The 19459-nt window shown below is 37.3% G+C and overlaps 1 pseudogene; it reads left to right on the top strand.

Annotated features, from left to right (window-relative positions):
* Positions 1-1038: 1038 nt before the first annotated feature.
* Positions 1039-19459, top strand: part of LOC126007027 (serine/threonine-protein kinase tousled-like 2) — an 83599-nt pseudogene continuing 65178 nt past the window's right edge.

The raw sequence follows: 19459 nt of genomic DNA, 5'->3' as shown, positions 1-19459 counted from the left end.
GTTCCTTCAATTTGTTCCATGCTTTCTTTGAGCTCTATGAGCATCCTATATATTTTTCTTCTATGAAGACCTTATCTGAGAGGCTAAACAGGTGGCTGGAACTTGTCAGGTCCTCAGAGGTAACAACTTCATTCTCTAAGCATGATAGAGGTCTGCGTTGTTTCCCCATTGTAACCTTTGCAGTGTGGTGTTTTCTACATGTTGTCCTAGGGTTTATTAAAGACTAGAAGTACACAGACATGGAACAGAGTGGAGGGGCCCTGATCCTCTAGTTTTGTCCCTCTGGGCAGGGCCACATTCACTTACTCATTGAAGTCCCTTGAGAGAAGGGGACGATTTAACAAACTTTTATAGTCTTATTTTTAATGTTGAAAGGATGTAGCCCAAGTCATGAGTTCATGTCACTTATTTTGAACTTGAACATATTTGGTTTTAAAAGACCCTGGTGTATTTGGGCACCAGAAAAATAGAATAGAGTTTCATGCATTATCCTGCATGCTGCTGATTCCAGTTTGATTCCAGCATTACACGGACCCCTGAGCAGACCTGGGTGCGTCCCTGAAAACCCCTTAGCACTATTGGGATTGCCTAATTATAGTTTGTATCACAAAACTCAAGTAGTAATATTTTCCAAAATGCTTTTGTGGATCCTTATATGTAATGATTGGCCCAGTTGATCAAAAAATCACCAAAGGGAGGTGGAGGCAGAAGCAGGTCCTAAACACCAGTGGTTCCGGCCCACCCCTAGCCCTCCAAACCGCACCTGAGTGGACCCCAGGCGCATGGGCGGGCACCCACCTCCAGATCTGGCCTGGGCCCACCTGGGCCCGCCTGCGCCTCCCTGGGCCTTTGTCCAGTGCCCAAGGCCCCCTCCCTCAACTTTCTTCTCATGGAGCCCGAGCAGGGGGTTATGGCTCTCAGAAAAGGCCCCAGATCCTCCCCATGCAGGCCCAGGGGCAGCACAGGGCAGAGGGCAGCCTAGTTTGGTTGAGCCTTTCCCTGGAGAAACGTGGAGCCGCTGGAGCCACAACAGCAGAAATGATGGAAGAATTGCATAGCCTGCACCCACGATGGCAGGAATTATTAGAGGCCAGGCTTACTGGAATTGGTGTTAGTTAGTATAGTTAGTGAGTCTTCCAGCCAGAGATTGTGCAGCATGGAATCCTTGAATGTCAATAGACACTCCTGAGTAAAAGCAGATTGATCAGAGAAATCACAAAAGGAAAGCTGAACTGTATGAAACTAGCCAAGGGAAAGGCACTCCTAGGGGACATATAATGAGTGATTTCTTTGAGTTTGCTGGGGAAAGCGGGCCAAGAACCAACCCTGGCAGAAGGGTTCCACCAGCTGCATGATCCTTACTGCAACATTCCTTATCCAATTCCTTACCACTGTGAGTATGGTTTAGCTGTATGGTTTAGCTGGCAGTGTAGTGAAGGAGGTGGCTTAGGAAGGAGTCGGCCTTGCCCATCCTAATGTCAGTGATGCTGGCGAAACCTCAGAGTAGCTGGCACAGAGGGAGGTGACTTCTGCTTTATTTTTATTTCAGCTCTGCAAAATAGCCCATTATGCTATGGGATCTGGCAATATAGAGCATTTCTGAAGCTCCCAGAAACCCATCTCCATCCAGCACAGACAGATCCAGTCTAAAGTCACAATAGAAAACACTAGAAAACAGTAAGAATTCTGACTTAGAGAAGAAGAATGGAAGAATAGATGATTTGTTAAGAGCCAACCGTGATTGGAGGCTGCAGATCAATGAGCAGCAGAAGATGCTAGAGAAATTCAAAAAGCGATTAAATCGGTGAGTAACAACGAGCAAGAAACTCCTCATTGAAAAGTCAAAACAAGAGAAGATGGCGTGTAGAGAAAAGCATACAAGACGGCTTGAGAATTGTGCCACTTCGCCACCATCGGACTCAAAACCTCTTTTACCGAACAGTGGACGGCAGGTTATGCTTTCCAAAACCTCATCAAGCAACAGAAACGATAAATTCACAGAGGGAAGAGACAGAAAGAAAAGGGAAAATGTTAGCAAAGCGGAAACCTCCTGGCATGGGACAGGCCCCTCAAGCAACCAATGAGCAGAAACAGCAGAAAAGCAAGACCAATGGAGCTGAAAATGAAACGTTAACATTAGCAGGATACCATGAATAAGAAGAAATTTTTAAATTCAGTTTAGGTCATCCTCAAAAGAAGAAAGTGGAGATCCAGGCAGAGTTGAAAAGGCTAGAAAGGAATAGAAATATATATACAAAGGAACTTAAAAGAAAACATGATGAAGATAATTCATCATTTAAAGACCATCGAAAGCAAATGACAGGTATCTGTTGTTACATCTTTTGGATAAAGAAGGTTTCAGTGAGTTTACAAGGCATTTGATCTAACGAAACAAGGGTACATAGTTGTGAAAATTCACCAGTAAAATAAAAGCTGGAGAAATTTGAAAAATGAGAATTACCACAAATATGCATGTGGGGAATACTGGATTCATAAAGATCTGTATCACCCCAGAATAGTTAAGCTGTATGATTACTTTTCACTGGACACTGACTCTTTTGGTATAGTATTAGAATACTGTGAGGGCATTGATCTGGACTTTTGCCTGAAATAGCACAAATTAAGATCAGAGAAGGAGACCCATTATCATGCAGATTATGAATGCTTTAAAGTACTTAAATGATATAAAACCTCCCATCATACACTATGACTTTAAACCAGCTAATTTTCTTTTAGTGAAAGGTATAGCTTGTAGAGAGATAAAAATGACAAATTTTGATCTTTCCAAGATCATGGATGATGATAGCTACAATTCGGTAGACAGCATGGAGCTAACATCATAAGGTGTTGGTACTCACTGGTATTTACCACCAGAGTGTTTTGTGATTGGGAAAGAACCACCAAGAATCTCCAATAAAGCTGACATCTGGTCAGTGGGGCTGATCTTTTTTCATTGTCTCTATGGAAGGAAGAAGCCCTTTGGCCAGTCTCAGCAAGACATTCTACAAGAAAATACTATTTTTTTTTTTTCATTTTGGGCCACACACGGTGCCACTCAGGGATTACTCCTGGCTATGCACTCAGAAATTGCTCCTGGCTTGGGGGACCATATGGGATGCCGGGGGATAGAACTGCTGTCTGTATGGCTTGTACCACCACTCCGGCCTCAGAAAATACTATTCTTAAAGCTACTGAGGTGCAGTTCCCACCAAAGCCAATAATAAAGCCCCAAGTAAAGGCATTTATTCAGCGATGCTTGGCCTACAGAAAAGAGGACCACATGTCAGGACATGCAGCAGCAGGCTTGTGACCCCCACTTGCTGCCTCACATCCAAAAGAGAGTATCCACAAGTAGCCCTGCTGGAGGTACCAATCAATATCTGGGCATCCAATAACAGTTCTTTTAGTTGAGTTAGACTCCAGAACTATGCCCAGACTATTCCAAGCACATGGTGGACAAATGGTACCAGCGATAGGTTTGGAACATAGCAAATCCAAATGGATGCCATAAAATCCATATCAGGTGCTTTAATCTTCTTGCCTTCTTTCCCTACCCATAGACTATGACAGCATTGATTCTCATTGAGGAGAAACCTTGGACAGCCCTGGCCAAGGCTCATAGGAAAAGTCTCCACCCACGGTTCAATGGCCACTATGAGTGACTGCTCTGAGTAAGGAATAAAATGAAAAGAAAAACTAGTCCCATGTACTGTGAACAAGAGCACACGCAGACTCGGGGTAGAAGGGGGGACCCTGACACAGAGCTTCGATGAAGAATGTGGACTTGAAATACAGACTGGGCAAGTACGGTGTCTATATTGAAACTTGTTCTTTTCTTTTAATGAAGTTTAGGTGTCATCTAAAAAGCTCGCAACACAAGTCTCAGCTGGATGGTGTTTGACTAGAGAGGGGAAAAAAGTTGCTATTGCTCATTAAAGGCACTCGAGTTAGTGTTTTACCCCCTAAATAATTTCAATTTTTAAAAACATGCAGCTTCCCTCCCCCGGGTTTTTTGTTTTCTTTTTGGAAATAATACATTGTCATAAAGTGTAAACCATCTTAGGAAGTACGTGGCAACATTAATTCCAATCAGACACAGCCTTCACCATCTCTCCTGTTTGAAGTTGCTTTCCTTGTCTCCAGAGAGTTAGGGCTAAGTAGGATAACTTAGATATGTGGGGTTTGCTGTTGGACAAAGAATGAGGTCTTTCTGGATTTTCAAGGATTTCTTCACAATTTAAATACTTGATGGTTGTCCCTTTTAATTTATTTGAAGTGCTATTTTTTTAAAATAAAGTTTTATCTGTCCATGCAAAAAAATAAAATAAAATTAGATCATCAATGGAATACCCAAGTCCCCTGAGCACTGCTGGGAATCGACCCCATTAAATATTTTAATTTAAATAAATAAGCTGGTATTAAATGACATATTCAAAGTTGTTGAGAATTTTCAATATTCTTCATCCATAGTAAACAAATAGGAATAATATTTAAAACAAAGCTAAACATTCTCTTCAAGACATTATAGTGAAACAACTGGGGGAAAAACTTTTTAAATTATGGTTTTTATTAGATAGTTAGATGTACAAAATGCCTACTACTATATGTATGACCTTAGGCAAGTCATGGAAATTCTCTGAGCCACACTTTCTCTTTGTATTAAAGATATATTAACAGTTCATTGTATTTGTCTAAGTTTTCTGGAAGGGAGTATGTATATAACAAGTAGAGAATCTGGCAAGAGTAAGTGATCAATAAATAGAAGATGGTCAATGACATAATGAGGAGGTTGCTACAGCTAAATTAATCTCAAATTGTTTCCTGTGGATGTATTTTATTACTTCTACTAGAAAATAAATTACTTGAGAGCATAAATAGTGTTGTGTTTTTGTATTCATTTCTATTTTTTAGCCATACAAGTTGGCATGGCATTAAGTAAATACTATCTATGTTATGCATGGATATTTAATTAAAGTAGAAATAATGATATCAATTATCAGGAGTATAATATTTTTCTCTTAATAAAAGTGTGAGCCATATCTGGGGAAATAGCTCAAAGTGGTAGAGTACATGTCTGGAAAAGCCCTCAGTTCAATTCCCTTCATTACATGCTCACTCCCACCTCAGTCCATATGACCCTAACTCCACCACATGAGACCCCCCTATAAAAAAGCAAAATAATAAATTAAAAATGCAAGTAAAATAATAAAATTTAAAAGCAGTATCTTTCCTAAGAAGGCACCTGAAATGGAACACACTAAACACTTCAAGTAATAACAAAATTCCATGTTGTTGCCTGTGTCATGCTGTTAAAAACACTTTCCAGGGCCCGGAGAGATAGCACAGAGGTGTTTGCCTTGCAAGCAGCTGATCCAGGACCAAAGATGGTTGGTTCGAATCCCGGTGTCCCATATGGTCTCCCGTGCGTGCCTGCCAGGAGCTATTTCTGAGCAGACAGCCAGGTGTAACCCCTGAGCACCGCCGGGAGAGGCCCAAAAACCAAAAACCAAACAAACAAACAAACAAAAACACTTTCCATATTTTACTTTATGTAATCTTTTCAACAATCAGATGAGGGAAATACCATTATTACTTCAGCTATTTGTGGAAGGGATTTGGGGATGAAAGAGGTAAGTGACTTTCCAAAGCCACATGGGGGGGGGGGGATCAGGTTAAAAACTGGTTTCAAACTTCTTTCAACAGTTTCTGCACTTCTCTACAATTCTGAACCTTAATCTAAAGTAGATTTTAAAAACAAAAAATATAGTTGAGGGTAAAAGGTTTTTTTCTTGGTCTGTGGTAGAGAAAAAAAAGATATTTATCAAATAAAATTAATTGTTCACCCCTATGCTCACCTACTTATTTTTTAAATCACAGGATGGTGCAAGTCTATGACCGGTTTTGTTTTTTTTTTTTCAAAGGCTCAAGTTTCTTCAGAAAAGAATCTTAATCATGCTCATCGTGAAGTTCTGGGAAGATGCATGTAGATCACGATGTCTTACTGCAGAAGAAAGCACTTTGTTCCATTTGGTACTACTTGAAAATGAGTGATGCCAAATTTAATAGCAAGTTTCTAACTTATTTGAATTCCTTTGCCCCTAGCAACATAAATGTTCCAGTCTGCCATAGAAAACGTGAGTCGTGAACATTCGTTTGTTGTTGGTTGTTACTGTATTTTTCCCCTGCAGTTTTTATAGAAAAAAAGACCAGAATTTCTCACAAATGAGAATCTTTAATTCCAACTTTGTGACAATTGAAATTATTGGCAAAGAAAATACCAACCACTTCTTATTAAAAGTCTGCAGACGTTCTATAATGATTAGCTAAAAAGTATTTTAGTCTCTGAAGACAAATCTCTGTCACAACTATCCAATTGCCTTCAAAGCATGAAAGTGACCATAGAAAAGTTTGTACATGAAAAGGTGTGGCTGTCTTTCAATAAATCCTTCTTTATAAACTTAGAAAATAGACTGAATTTTGACCAGAAGTAAAAAATGTGCTGATCCTTGGTTTAGAGCAGTCCATATTTTTTTCACAAGACAAATTACTGTATTCATGAACTGTTGTCATTGGCTTGTACGTTAATATTACCGAAGCAGATTGTCTTATAAATTTCTCTCAGCCTACTTTAGATGTACTAAGAATGAGGGGTGGGGGAAGAAAGGTTCAAGTAGGACAAGTGTACAAGGATTGACACACAAGGTGGAGAAGCTACAGAGCAAAAACTCAAACCCTCATGGTTGACAAGCTCTTGCACTCTGCTCTGTGTCTTACTCTGTGTGAACACAAGGCCAATGTTTCTGTGGCAATTAAGAAGAGAAAGATTTAAATATTTTTCATATCAATGAGTTGAAACTAGAGATAATTGGTTCCAATAACAATAACTTGGGGAGAATGAAAAACTGAATTATTGACCAAAATACTTTGAGAATACAGAGGACTAGGCATATCTTTGACATTTTATTCAAAGAATTTTAAAATATGATTCTCATCTGATATTGTAAGCCAGTAAGGACATAGTTAATAGATAGGTTGTGTACAAAGTTTCTTTTCATCAGTTATACATGTTCTGACTTACCTGTATAAAATTATAAAATTAAATTCTAGCTTGAATGTGTTATATATAAGAATTCTCTTGTGACATTTGGATTTCTTAAATTATAATGATCTATTGTTAATTTCAGGGCTCGGATTTATGTTTGGTATATTTGCTATAAGGAAATTATACTTATATATATTAGATGTTATTGTAGTTAACATATTCATATAATCTGTATTATTTAATTAACTCAGTATGGTTTATATCAGTTTTTAAGAAAGTAATCTAGAATTTAAAAAATAATATTTCATTCTTGCAAACCTAAAGACAGGCATTACAGCAGACTTTTCTTCAAAATATTATAGAGTTCCAAGATGTCTCAGAACATTGAGTGGAAATCAAAAATGATCAGACTTAATTACCTAAACCAAAGTCACCAGCAAGAATCAAGACACCCAAACTACAACAAACTATACACAAAAGGAGCTTGTTACACTAGCAGTCCAGGGGGCTAAGGGTGGTGGAATGGTCCTAATTCATTGTCACTATGTGCCTGAAATACACTTATAATTCGTATTCAATAAAAATATTTTAAATATATATTATTGAATTGTTACAGAAGATGGTTCAAATGTTATAGCACCTGCCTTTGCAACCCTCAGTGGAACCATATGCTATGGAGAGATCAAAAATTTGATAGCTATGATTTGGGATCCTCAGCATTGCAAGTAATTTCAAGACACATGAAAACAAGATGTATGTGGACAACTTGAAAAAATGTACAAACACTACAAACAAGAAGTGCAAATCCCTGGTTGTAGTAAAACAGTTCTGGATGGGGCTGGATGATGATGAGATGGATGGAGAGGCCTTTCTCTGCTGGCCTTGATCACACTCCTCTGACTCTCTCCAGCTGGAGGGTCTGAGGGTTCAGAATAGCTGCAGGAAAAAGACTCACAGGCATCAGCTTAATTCAAGCCCTAGCCAACAGGTGTGGCTTCTATCATAACCTTTTAGTCTGGATTCATAATCAGCCCTGCCTTCAACCTCTTTCAGACATCTCTCCTCCTGTTGCTTCTTCTTCCCTCTCCCTTCCAGAATCTCCCTCAATCCATCCTCAAAATTCCCATTCCTGCCCCTGAGGCAAACCTTTTCTTACCTCCCAAAGATCCCTCCCAGAACTGAGCAGGTCTTACCATCAGGTAAGGTTACACAGGAAGAATGTGGGATGGGGTAACACCTGACAACTGTATATATCAGCATGGTAACCAAGTGCAATCTCCACTAAACATTATGGCCCTCCTGCAACTGTTTATTCCACCCTCCAGCAAGCACCACAGCCAACTTTGTGAGTGAACCTCAGTTATCAGAGCAATAGCATTAACAGAGGGGAAAAGGGAAGGAAAATCTAAGTTCAGGAAACATTATAGATATTTACCATTTTTACTTACTATACAATTTTCTTATTCCTATATTTACTAATTTCTATTGAGATTGTATTGCACTTTAATTTTGCTTATTTTTGGTTTGAGGCCAAATCCTATAGTTCTCAGGGGTTACTCCTGACTCTTTGCTCTGGAACCATACCTCAAAGACCCAGGGAATCATAGAGATTGTGGGAATCTAATTCTGCTGACAGGTACAATACAAGAACATTACCACTGTATTATATCTCCAGCCAGTGGCATTTTTATTTTGAAAAACATCTACTTAGAAAATTTAGTGACTCTTAACTTCTATAGTGGACAAGAGACAATAATGCCCTAGAAATTCAAGCTAAATTGGGGTAAGCTTTGGTTTAATCTTTTTTTTTTTTTTAAGACTTTTATAAAGAGAAAAGTTCTGGTTTGAATCCAGTAGTAACTAGTAACCATGGTTTGAGTTTTCTTTGAAACATATAACAACTTTTTCAGAAAAGTAAATTAAGCATGCTTTTAATTTTTTCCCTATACACAAATAAATATGAGTTTATGTATCTTGGGCCAAATCCATTTTGGATCTTGGCTCAGGTGATGATGGATGATAATGTTTCCAAAATCTATAGTGTGGATTTTAGGCTACAAATTCAGTACAGTTGCTATTCAGAGTCTTTACCATTGTAAGCCACAGGAGAGTTGGTCTTCCATATTCAGTCCTAATTGTTTATAGACGTCACTTCCTTTGTATGATTCAAGTTCATAACTAATTAGTTGAGATACATCCACATTAGGAAGGGTAATCTGTTTTACCTCAAATTCTTCGACTTTTAAATGTTATACTCAGCCAAAAATATTCTCCAAACTAACACATAAAATTAACTATATTACCAAAATATTAAAACATGAAGGCAGGCATATTGTAGATAAAGAATCTGTAAAAATATAAGAAATGTATTACCTTCAACTCATAGAATGGCTATGAAGATTAAGTGAAAATAAGTGTAAAATATTCAAAATAGTGTCTACTATCTTTTGCTACTTATGTGATATTCCAAATAAAATTTAGTATTATTAGCTTTAGAATTGCTGACATAATCCTGATTTTAAAAAAATGATCTTAGTATTCATTATGTAAGATCAGTAATGAAATTGAATGATTCACAATCTATCTGTATCTTAAAAGGAGCAAACAATAAGAATGGAGCAGTGATACATACTGTTAATATAAATTTACATATTCAGACATGACATAACACAGCTAAGACACTGAGCTCAGACCTTCCTTAATAAACTTGGGTGGGGGTTTAGGGGAGAGTAAGCAGAATGACACTGATGATAACATTGTTTTTATATGTAAACAATGTTCAGAATCTTACTTAAAAAAGATGAATGAATTATAGAACATGTTATCAAAATTTATTACCTCAAGAAAAATTACATAAGATACAATTGGATTTCTCTATTAGATGCAAAAGGTCTGTGGGTCAGTAAAGTTATGAAAAGATAATTAAGGACAATTCATGATCCACATGCCTCTTATAATGTCAGCAAAATTTGGTGGCTTAATATCATTAATAGTCTCAGCATATGACCAATTTTCACCTGGTCTACACTCTTAACATTTTTTTTTTGTCTAAGCCACCATTATCTCCTTTCTGGTTAGTTCAGTCACTATCTAGTTCAATCATTCTACATAGAGTTCACTCAACATACCAAGTAAATTATTTAAAACAAGTATTTTCTTTTTTCAAAACATTCTGAAGGCATATGATCTCAGAATACAAACCAAAGCCCTTAAATTAGTCATAAAAAAAATAACCTCATGGGGTCGAAGAGATAGCATCGAGGTAAGGTGTTTCCCTTGCATGCAGAAGGTCAGTGGTTCGAATCCCGGCATCCCATATGGTTCCCCGAGCCTGCCAGGAGTGATTTTCTGAGCATAGAGCCAGGAGTAACCCCTGAGCTCTGCTGGGTGTGACCCAAAAACCAAAATAAAATAAAATAACCTCATTAGCTACAAGGCAGACTCCTTATTTCTGAACAATACCAAGCCTATTCTTTCACCAAGGCATTAATACACTTTCTCTTTCTTCAACTTGAAATATTTTTTTTTACCCAGAAATTTACTGGTTTACACCTTAGCTCATTTGAAAACTTTGAGACCATGAGACCATGAGATAGCACCCAGTGCAAATTATAAACTTCTTTTCCTCATACTCTAAAGCCACATTTCTTACTTTATTTTTTTCTAATAATTCTACTTTATCTTGATTTATTTCAATGTTTTTATTCTGATGATATTTTCTTTGAACTTCAAGTCTAAGAGCTAGAGATTTTTCAATCTCTTCACTTTTAGTTCCTAAGTGCCTGGAGTAATGTGCTAGACTTAATAAATACTTATAAAATACATTAATGACTATCTGTTGGTAATAATATATACATATTCCCATACTTTTACTAGAAGATAGTCATTTACACAGTACACACACAGCAGAAGTGTTCAAAAATTCCTGGATGATTACTCCTTAGAAAGTTTTACTTTCACACTATTTCAAGGATCATATCATCTAAAGACACTGTGGCCTCCCAGGAAAAACCTTTTTGCACCACTCAAAGATACAAAACACAAAACTGAACAGGTCACCTCATCGATTCAATACAGCAAGTTCTATGTTCTACTGTGACATCTAATATTACTAGTGTTATTCATCAATTCTGCTTCTGCCCCACATTTTTCTACATTTTGAAAGGTGGCATTTAAAAATGATAGGTTCCTTTATATCTGTTCTCCTCCCTCTCCAAAAAAGTAATCAAGGGATAAACACAGAATGGTCTGAAAACAAACACCATAGTCAATGTTCAAATGACACAGGGTGGGATGACAGGAGGTTTCAGATTTTCTGCAGGTTTCAGATTCTCTGCACCATGACCATTTCTTACATACACACAAAAAAGTTTTATAATCCAAATCCATTCCTTTTTGAATTCTTGTTGCCTGTGTAAATAGTGCTTAGATAAATGACTCCCTGTCCAAAATGTTTGTCCTCTCACAGTTGTTAACAATTCTCAGCACAGTTGCTGCCTCAATCAGTCTGAGTGGCTCTCTCTCCCAACCTCCCAGAGTTCTCACACCCTACTTTTGTCTTCTTGCACAGGGCCTTCATTACTGGAAGAAATTTGACCAACAGGTGCTTCTTGTGGCTGGAAATGCCATCCTGAAATTCAAGGAAGAGATAATCTTCTGTGTATATTAATGGTGTGGGGGATTTAATTGCATGCATGGTTTGGGAGACTAATATCTGCTTACATTTTTATTCTGAGTATCCTTTATTCAATATCCTTTATTCAATCTTTGCACATCATCAAATACTTATTATAACTCATGCATTGTATTGTAAATATAAGAAACATGATGTCTTCATGGTGTTTAAAAACCTCTATAATTCATTATATCTTATCACATCATTTTAATTTACAGGTGTATATTTTGACTCTCCACCTTTTAGGGTCACCTGTAGAGCCCTCTGTGAGCTCCCTGACTGGTCATTTACTCAATACAATAATGATTTGCCAACCTGGCTGCCAACACATGAGCAATTATTCTAAGTTGACAGAAACATTAAGGACAGTTAGTAAGCACATTGACATACAATAGCTACACAAATGCCAGAGGCTATAGTATTTCACGTAGCAGGTAACCTTAAAGTATAGAATAAAGCCTTGACCACTTCCTATTCTATGTTTAATGGTTTTAAATTTCTTTTTTTAAGCACTATGGTTTACAAAGTTACTCAAATACAGTTATTTCTGGCATTCAATATCCCAACAATAATCCCACTACCAGTGTAATATTCCCTTACACATTGTCTCTCATTTTCCCCATTTTCCAAGATTGCCCCCTTAGCAAGTATGAACAATTTAATATTCCTCACTACAACTAAATGGTAATAAAATTATAGAAATTTTATAAAAATTTTGCAAAAATTTTAATATCGGACAGTCATTGTCTGAAGGTTGCTAAGCTATTTGTTGCTAGTTTAACATTGTGTAATTGGATTTTTTTGGTTGAGCTTAGGTGGTTTTTATGATAATTCCACATCTAATTATCACATCTAATCTTGTATGTTCCTACTGAAATATCAGTAATGAAAAATAGAGAGGTGTTACACAGCACTGTATGAGGCTTACATTCCAGGAATTCCAGGATAAGTGGAGCTAGGCCAATAAGCTGGCATGTTGGTGGCTCTGGGTTGTAAAAGGGGCTGCTAGCTCTTTCATAAGTGTGAAGTGGTTGGGGGGAAAGCTGCCCACCCTGAATCTGAGAAGACCCCAGAGTTCTTAACACTGCAGTTCTCAAAGTTGGGCCATTTGTGTGGTAGCAGTTGTGTGGGTGTATGCAGCTGTTGAAGTATTTCTTGACACTCATATTTCACTCTCATTTTAGAAAAAGATCTAGCTAGATTGCAGAAAGTTATAATCTTATAACCTTCAATTCACCCTACAGGTATAGCTACTGTTTGAGCAAAGAGAAATTCCTTCAGGAGCTCACCCAACCTGACAGAGTTGAAATGGAAATAAAATAATACTAGAGAATAGTCAGAGAATACTCATTAGCTGCTTCCTTAACAAAGGATTTTCATCCATTGACATCTTCTAAATTGGCAAGCAAAACCATTTCTATTCAAAATTTAAATCTCCCTTCTTTCTCTCTTGTTCATTTTCATGTCAGTTCCATAGGTGGAGACTAGTGGGTCTCACTTTATAGCTGACTCCAATTCTTTAGATGAAGGACAGGACATTACTTCAAGACACATGCAAAACCAGCCTCTTGCCTTAGGGAAACAACAACAAACTGACACTCAGCTCATTGATTTTAGGAGAAATTACATAGGATGGTGAAGAAATTTACTCCTGACAAGCAGAATGATTTTCAGGCCTCCAATGATGCAAAATTCTTTCTATGGCACACATTAGTGATAATCAGGGACCGTTGCCATGGTTCAGTAGAAGTCAGTACTGAACTTTGCAGAACTCTTTCAACCTTTCTTCTCTCACTGTGTAAATGTGAAAGTAACAATAAATCTTGTTGACAATTACTTCCACGTCTATTGGCAGGAAGTCAGCAGCAGTTTGAAGAGTATTGTGAGCAGTCTGTGCAGCAGAGCCAACACCCATTAACTATCTCCCTAGTTTCTCCTGTGACTTACAGAACATGTTATTTTTCCCTGGTGAGCAACCCTTCCAAATGTTGAATTAGTAATATTAGCACCAAATACCACTAATTTGTCAGCAAAGCTATGTTTTTCCATAGATCTTGTAGTAGGGTCCAATTACTCCTTTGCAACAGAGCTGAGCAAAGATGAAAATCTGAAGACATTTTATTTATGTAATTTTGCCAGGCTTTACAGAAAACATCATTAAAACAGTCACAGAGGTAACTTCATTAGAGCTCCAAAGGTTCTTGCAGATTGTAAATAGAACCCTGATATTTCAACCAAAGCCTCCAATGGAGGTGTTGTTTAAGCAGCACAGTGTTTTTATTTTTTTTTTAATTTTACAAACTGAATTGAATTTTCATTCATTCAGACATTTTTCAATGTGAAAATGAAAAAAAGCAAAAATTCATTCTAAAGCTCCTCTGAATTTTTGAGAAACCTAGAGCTGAGCAGGAAAAGGAAGGAGAAAGGTGGCCTAAAATCCCAACTGTGTCCATCTGATGCTGCTGCCTGGAGCAGGAGGCCAACACAGAGCACTTGCTCCCAGCTGCAGCGTCAGCTGCTCTGGAGAAGGGCTGGAATGTGTAGTAGTTTGCTTCTTTCTAACAGCACAGATGCTGCCAAAGTTTTGAATTCAAAGAGGAATTCAACTCAATTTTGAGGTCTGTGTGATTCATCAAACTACAGTTTACAACTGTATTTTGAATTTTATTTAATTATATGACCCCATTTTAGTTAGGCAAGAATTCACCCATCCCCTGTCTTCACCTCCCCACTCCCCAAAGATCTTAGAATGCTAAAAGGTTTCCATTTCCCTAGTCATTCATCAACTCTATTTCACCACCAGTTCTATACCACCAAGAGAACAAGTGCCCCAAAAGTTCAGGTGTTGTCAAACCCTTACTATTGATTTTTCCTCATGCTTTTCCTGCCCTTTTATGTGTAGTTTTCTCAGAATGAGACGTGTGTGTGTGGGAGGGGGGAACACATTACCTATAAAGTAAGCATTGGTTGAACAATTTAATTCCCATATTCAATATTCTTAAACTAGTATAAAGCAATCAGACTTTAGTGATCCTATGATCTATTGCTAAATCAAGACACGTGGAGGGCAGTATTAAGAATATGCCAGGATGCATATAAACCATGGCTACCAAGGGCAAACTGAAAAGTGTGCCCTATAACCTTGACCCAAACTAATATTTCGGCCTCAGCAAAGATGGTAAACATTCTTTTCATTATTGGGTGATCGGACCTGGAAGGGAAGCTGAATTCTTTGCTCTTTGGCAGGGGACTTTAATAGAAATAAAGTGCTGCAAATTTATCCATTCTCCAAGCACTTAAGCTCATCCAGAGTTCTGCATATCACTGGGCTTATTAGCACCATGAGAGCCAATGCTAACTTTAAATTTCCCTTATTATGAAAATTTTCTCAGAGGTCATCTGATTCTTTAGGCCTTCCAATTTGGCTTCATGGTCAGATTGATGAAATCTATTCTGTAGCTTTGGGAATAGATATTTATAGCATATATTTAAAAGTATATGTAGCATAAAATAAATATATATTATATGTTACAAAATATACAGATATTTTGTATATATGAGAAGGACAAAAGACAATCTTTTCTGTAAATTTGGGAAGAAGATACAAAGTACAGGCTTTTTATCAACATCACACTTGATTCCTCCAGAGGTAACTTAACTTAAGCAATTAAGTTAACCTCTGTGAGTTTCAGTTTTCACTTCTGGAAAATATTAAAATAGCATTGTAAACTTCTGAGAAGAAGTATTTAATTGCTTAATAGAGGACCTAGTACTCAGAAACCAGTTGTTAAACAACAGTGACTTCTAATGATATTATTTCTGTATCATTCACCTTTAGAGTTGAGTGGTCTCTAGCTGGTGCTATGTAGTCCTGGGTTTCTGTTGTTCAGAATTTTTGGCCACAGTATTTTATGATACAGACTACAACTTTAAGATAAAAGACAGTAGTTTACGATTAACAAAGGACAGTCTTATTGAAGAGCAATTTTTGTTCTTTGCTATTTCCACTGTTACACAACCGATTAACTGATCAACCATAAAGTTAAAATTAGTTTCTTGAAACCTAGTTATAGACTCGAATCTTGGCAGCAGCTTTCCTTAGCTTTGTAAGTTCCAACATGCATGCAGATATTTATATGATTTCTAACTGCATGTTCCTAAACAATATTTCTTTGTGTAATTCCTGAGAAAGTGCCTTAAGAATTTCAGATGATCCATCAGGCTGGATGCAATGGGGTATCAGAACAGGCCCTGTAGGGGTTCTCTCTTCAGAAGCGAAAGGGGAGTGAGCTAACTATAAAAAATGGAATGCGAAGAAATGAACAGACACTTTGACAAAGAAGAAATACGCATGGCCAAAAGACACATGAAAAAATGTTCCACATCACTAATCATCAGGGAGATGCAAATCAAAACAACGATGAGATACCACCTCACACCCCAGAGAATGGCACACATCACAAAGAATGAGAATAAACAGTGTTGGCGGGGATGTGGAGAGAAAGGAACTCTTATCCACTGCTGGTGGGAATGCTGTCTAGTTCAACCTTTATGGAAAGCGATATGGAGATTCCTCCAAAAACTGGAAATCGAGCTCCCATACGATCCAGCTATACCACTCCTAGGAATATACCCTAGGAACACAAAAATACAATACAAAAACCCCTTCCTTACACCTATATTCATTGCAGCTCTATTTACCATAGCAAGACTCTGGAAACAACCAAGATGCCCTTCAACAGATGAATGGCTAAAGAAACTGTGGTACATATACACAATGGAATATTATGCAGCTGTCAGGAGAGATGAAGTCATGAAATTTTCCTATACATGGATGTACATGGAATCTATTATGCTGAGTGAAATAAGTCAGAGAGAGAGAGAAAAACGCAGAATGGTCTCACTCATCTATGGGTTTTAAGAAAAATGAAAGACACCCTTGTAATAATAATTTTCAGACACAAAAGAGAAAAGAGCTGGAAGTTCCAGCTCACCTCAGGAAGCTCACCACAAAGAGTGATGAGTTTAGTTAGAGAAATAACTACATTTTGAACTGTCCTAATATTGAGAATGTATGAGGGAAATGTAGAGCCTGTTTAGGGTACAGGCGGGGGTTGGGTGGGGAGGAGGGTGATTTGGGACTTGGGTGATGGGAATGTTGCACTGGTGATGGGTGGTGTTCCTTTTATGACTGAAACCCAAACACAATCATGTATGTAATCAAGGTGTTTAAATAAAAAAAAAATTAAAAAAAAAAATAAAATAAAATAAAAAATGGAATGCAATTTTGCATGGTGTGAGGTTTTAAATGGCCATTCAGTTGTTTCCCAGATGCTGGAGAGCCAGAGAACCGATAGCTCTTCTTTCAGCTGACAGTTCTTCGCACCTTGTAATGCCCTCAGCAAAACTGTTTATAAGTGGTGACATCTACAGACAGTTTGCTCATTGTTCTCCCACCTTACCTTTAAAAAAGTGATGTGTCCAAACATAAACTTGACATAGTGGTTCTTTCTTACATGAGTCAAGCCCCAAGTGATGAAAATTAAAACAGTGAGGGATAGCTCATGAAGGTTCTATCCCCAGGTCTGACAACCTATTTCTTTTCTCTTTTCACTTTCTTGCAGGTAAAATGAATATAAAGGGCATTATATAACTTCCATTCTATGAAGTTTATATGATTTTTATGATTTTTATTTTTATGACTTTACTTTTATGAATTCTATCAGTTTTCTTTTAAAATATAAAATTAATATATAAGGAAATTCTTTAAAAGAAGTAAAAATATGGGGGCTGGAGAAATAGCACAGAGTTAGGGCATTTGCCTTGCACGCAGCCAACCCAGAATGGACTGTGTTTCCAATTCTGGCATCCCATATATTCTGTGCTTGCCAGCAGTGATTTCTGAACACAAAGCCAGGAGTAACCCCTGAGTGCCATGGGTGTGACCCAAAAAAACAAAAACAGAAAACAACAAAGAAGCAAAAAATGCTTCCTTTCCAGTCAGTCTCTAAACAATTCTCATAAGCCTTGATGACTATGCTTAGAGGAATGCAATTTTCAAAACACCACAAAGCACCCCAAAAAAAGATGGGTGGCTGAAGCTCACATTGAAACCTGAAGCTAAATTCAAATAGAAAAGAAATCCATGTATTTGTGGCAGATCAGTTTCAGAAAAAAATATGAGCATAGTTTAACTCTGAAAGGCTTATTAGTACACACAGACCTAATATTGAGTTGATATGGCAGAGCCTTGTATAAAAGAGTGCTGTCCTAAGTTTTGCCAAATACTTAACTAGCAAAACACATTTAACTAATAGGACTAATTACTTGTCATTTTAAACATGTGACTGCTTAGCTCAATTCAATATTTACTTTGGTCTTTATTTTCAGTAAAGTCTTCATACAAAAGAGCTTATATGTGTGAAAAACGTTGGCAACATACCTAGACTGGGGAGAAACACTGTATTATACTCAAATATTATTTACCACTTACAGTCACATATATAACATATAATTTTTTGTCAATCTCTAGGCAAGAACATCCAGGCACAATTTTCAATTAAATTTTTAAAATATAAGCAAAGAAGAAACTCTAGAATCTGTCATCAAGACTTAAAGAATTAAAATGCAGTATAATATTATAAAAGAGTTGTACAGGATGCTATGGATGAATAGATGGCATGAAAGTTAATGAGAAAATAAAATTGTATTTAAACAATGACCTAGAGGTTTAGACAACTTTAGAAAACAAGTAAGGGTTTCTTGAAGATGAAAAACAAGGAAACTTTTGTGATAAAAATTAATGTAAAATATAACTTTAAATGTAATATAAAATTAATTATGTTATTTAATATTTTGAGTCTAAACTATGTATCCAATAAGAAGCTAAGAACTCTTGGGAATCTTTACAGATTCCTAATGTCATATTATATTTATATTTTAGAAGTGAAGGCTGTGGTACAGAGAAGTCAATAATTCATTCAGAGCCTGAAGCAATGGCACAGCAGGTAGGGAGTTTGTCTTGCATGCAGCTGACCTATGTTCAGTTCCTAGTATCCCACATGGTCCACCCCTCCCCGACTCCGCTAGGAGTGATTTCTGAGTACAGAGCCACGAGCAACCCCTGAGTGCTGCCAAAGTGTGACCCCCAAAAAAGAATTCATTCAAGATCACACAACTATAAATAAGGTGAGAGAATTATTGAGAAGGCTAGAACGTATAGTACTTCTATGAACTTGCCAAGACCCTGATATGGTTCAAGACATTTTGCTTGAAATTAAACAAGAGGAGAAGCAGAGGCATACAAGAAAATAGAGAAAAAACTGCACTGGATACATATCATAGCATTACTCAATGACAGTAAAAGCCCACTTGGTGTTTGTTTAAAGTGGAACCATTCTTTCTGATGTAAATTTTATCTCTAAGATTATTTTTTGGTATGAATATATACATAATGAGGTAAAAAAAAGAAGATAGAGAAGATTAAACAAAGTGGGGTAGTGATTAGATGCTCTGCAAGGTGTACTTAGAAAAGTTTGATGGATTTAAGAAGTAAAACAATGTAAAGAAGCTGCTAAGACAATGTAGGGCATTTGCCTTGCACGCGACCGACCCTGGACAGACTCACGTTCAATTCCAGGCATCCCATATGTTACTCTGAGCCAGGAGCAATTTCTGGGCACACAGCCAGGAGTAATCCCTGAGTGCCACCAGGTGTGCCCCCCCCCTCAAAAAAAAAAAGA

Source organism: Suncus etruscus, chromosome 4, assembly GCF_024139225.1.
Source record: "Suncus etruscus isolate mSunEtr1 chromosome 4, mSunEtr1.pri.cur, whole genome shotgun sequence".
Classification (NCBI taxonomy): Eukaryota; Metazoa; Chordata; class Mammalia; order Eulipotyphla; family Soricidae; genus Suncus; species Suncus etruscus.
The sequence above is the reverse complement of the archived record's forward strand: the minus strand, read 5'-3'. Positions and strand labels throughout refer to the sequence as shown.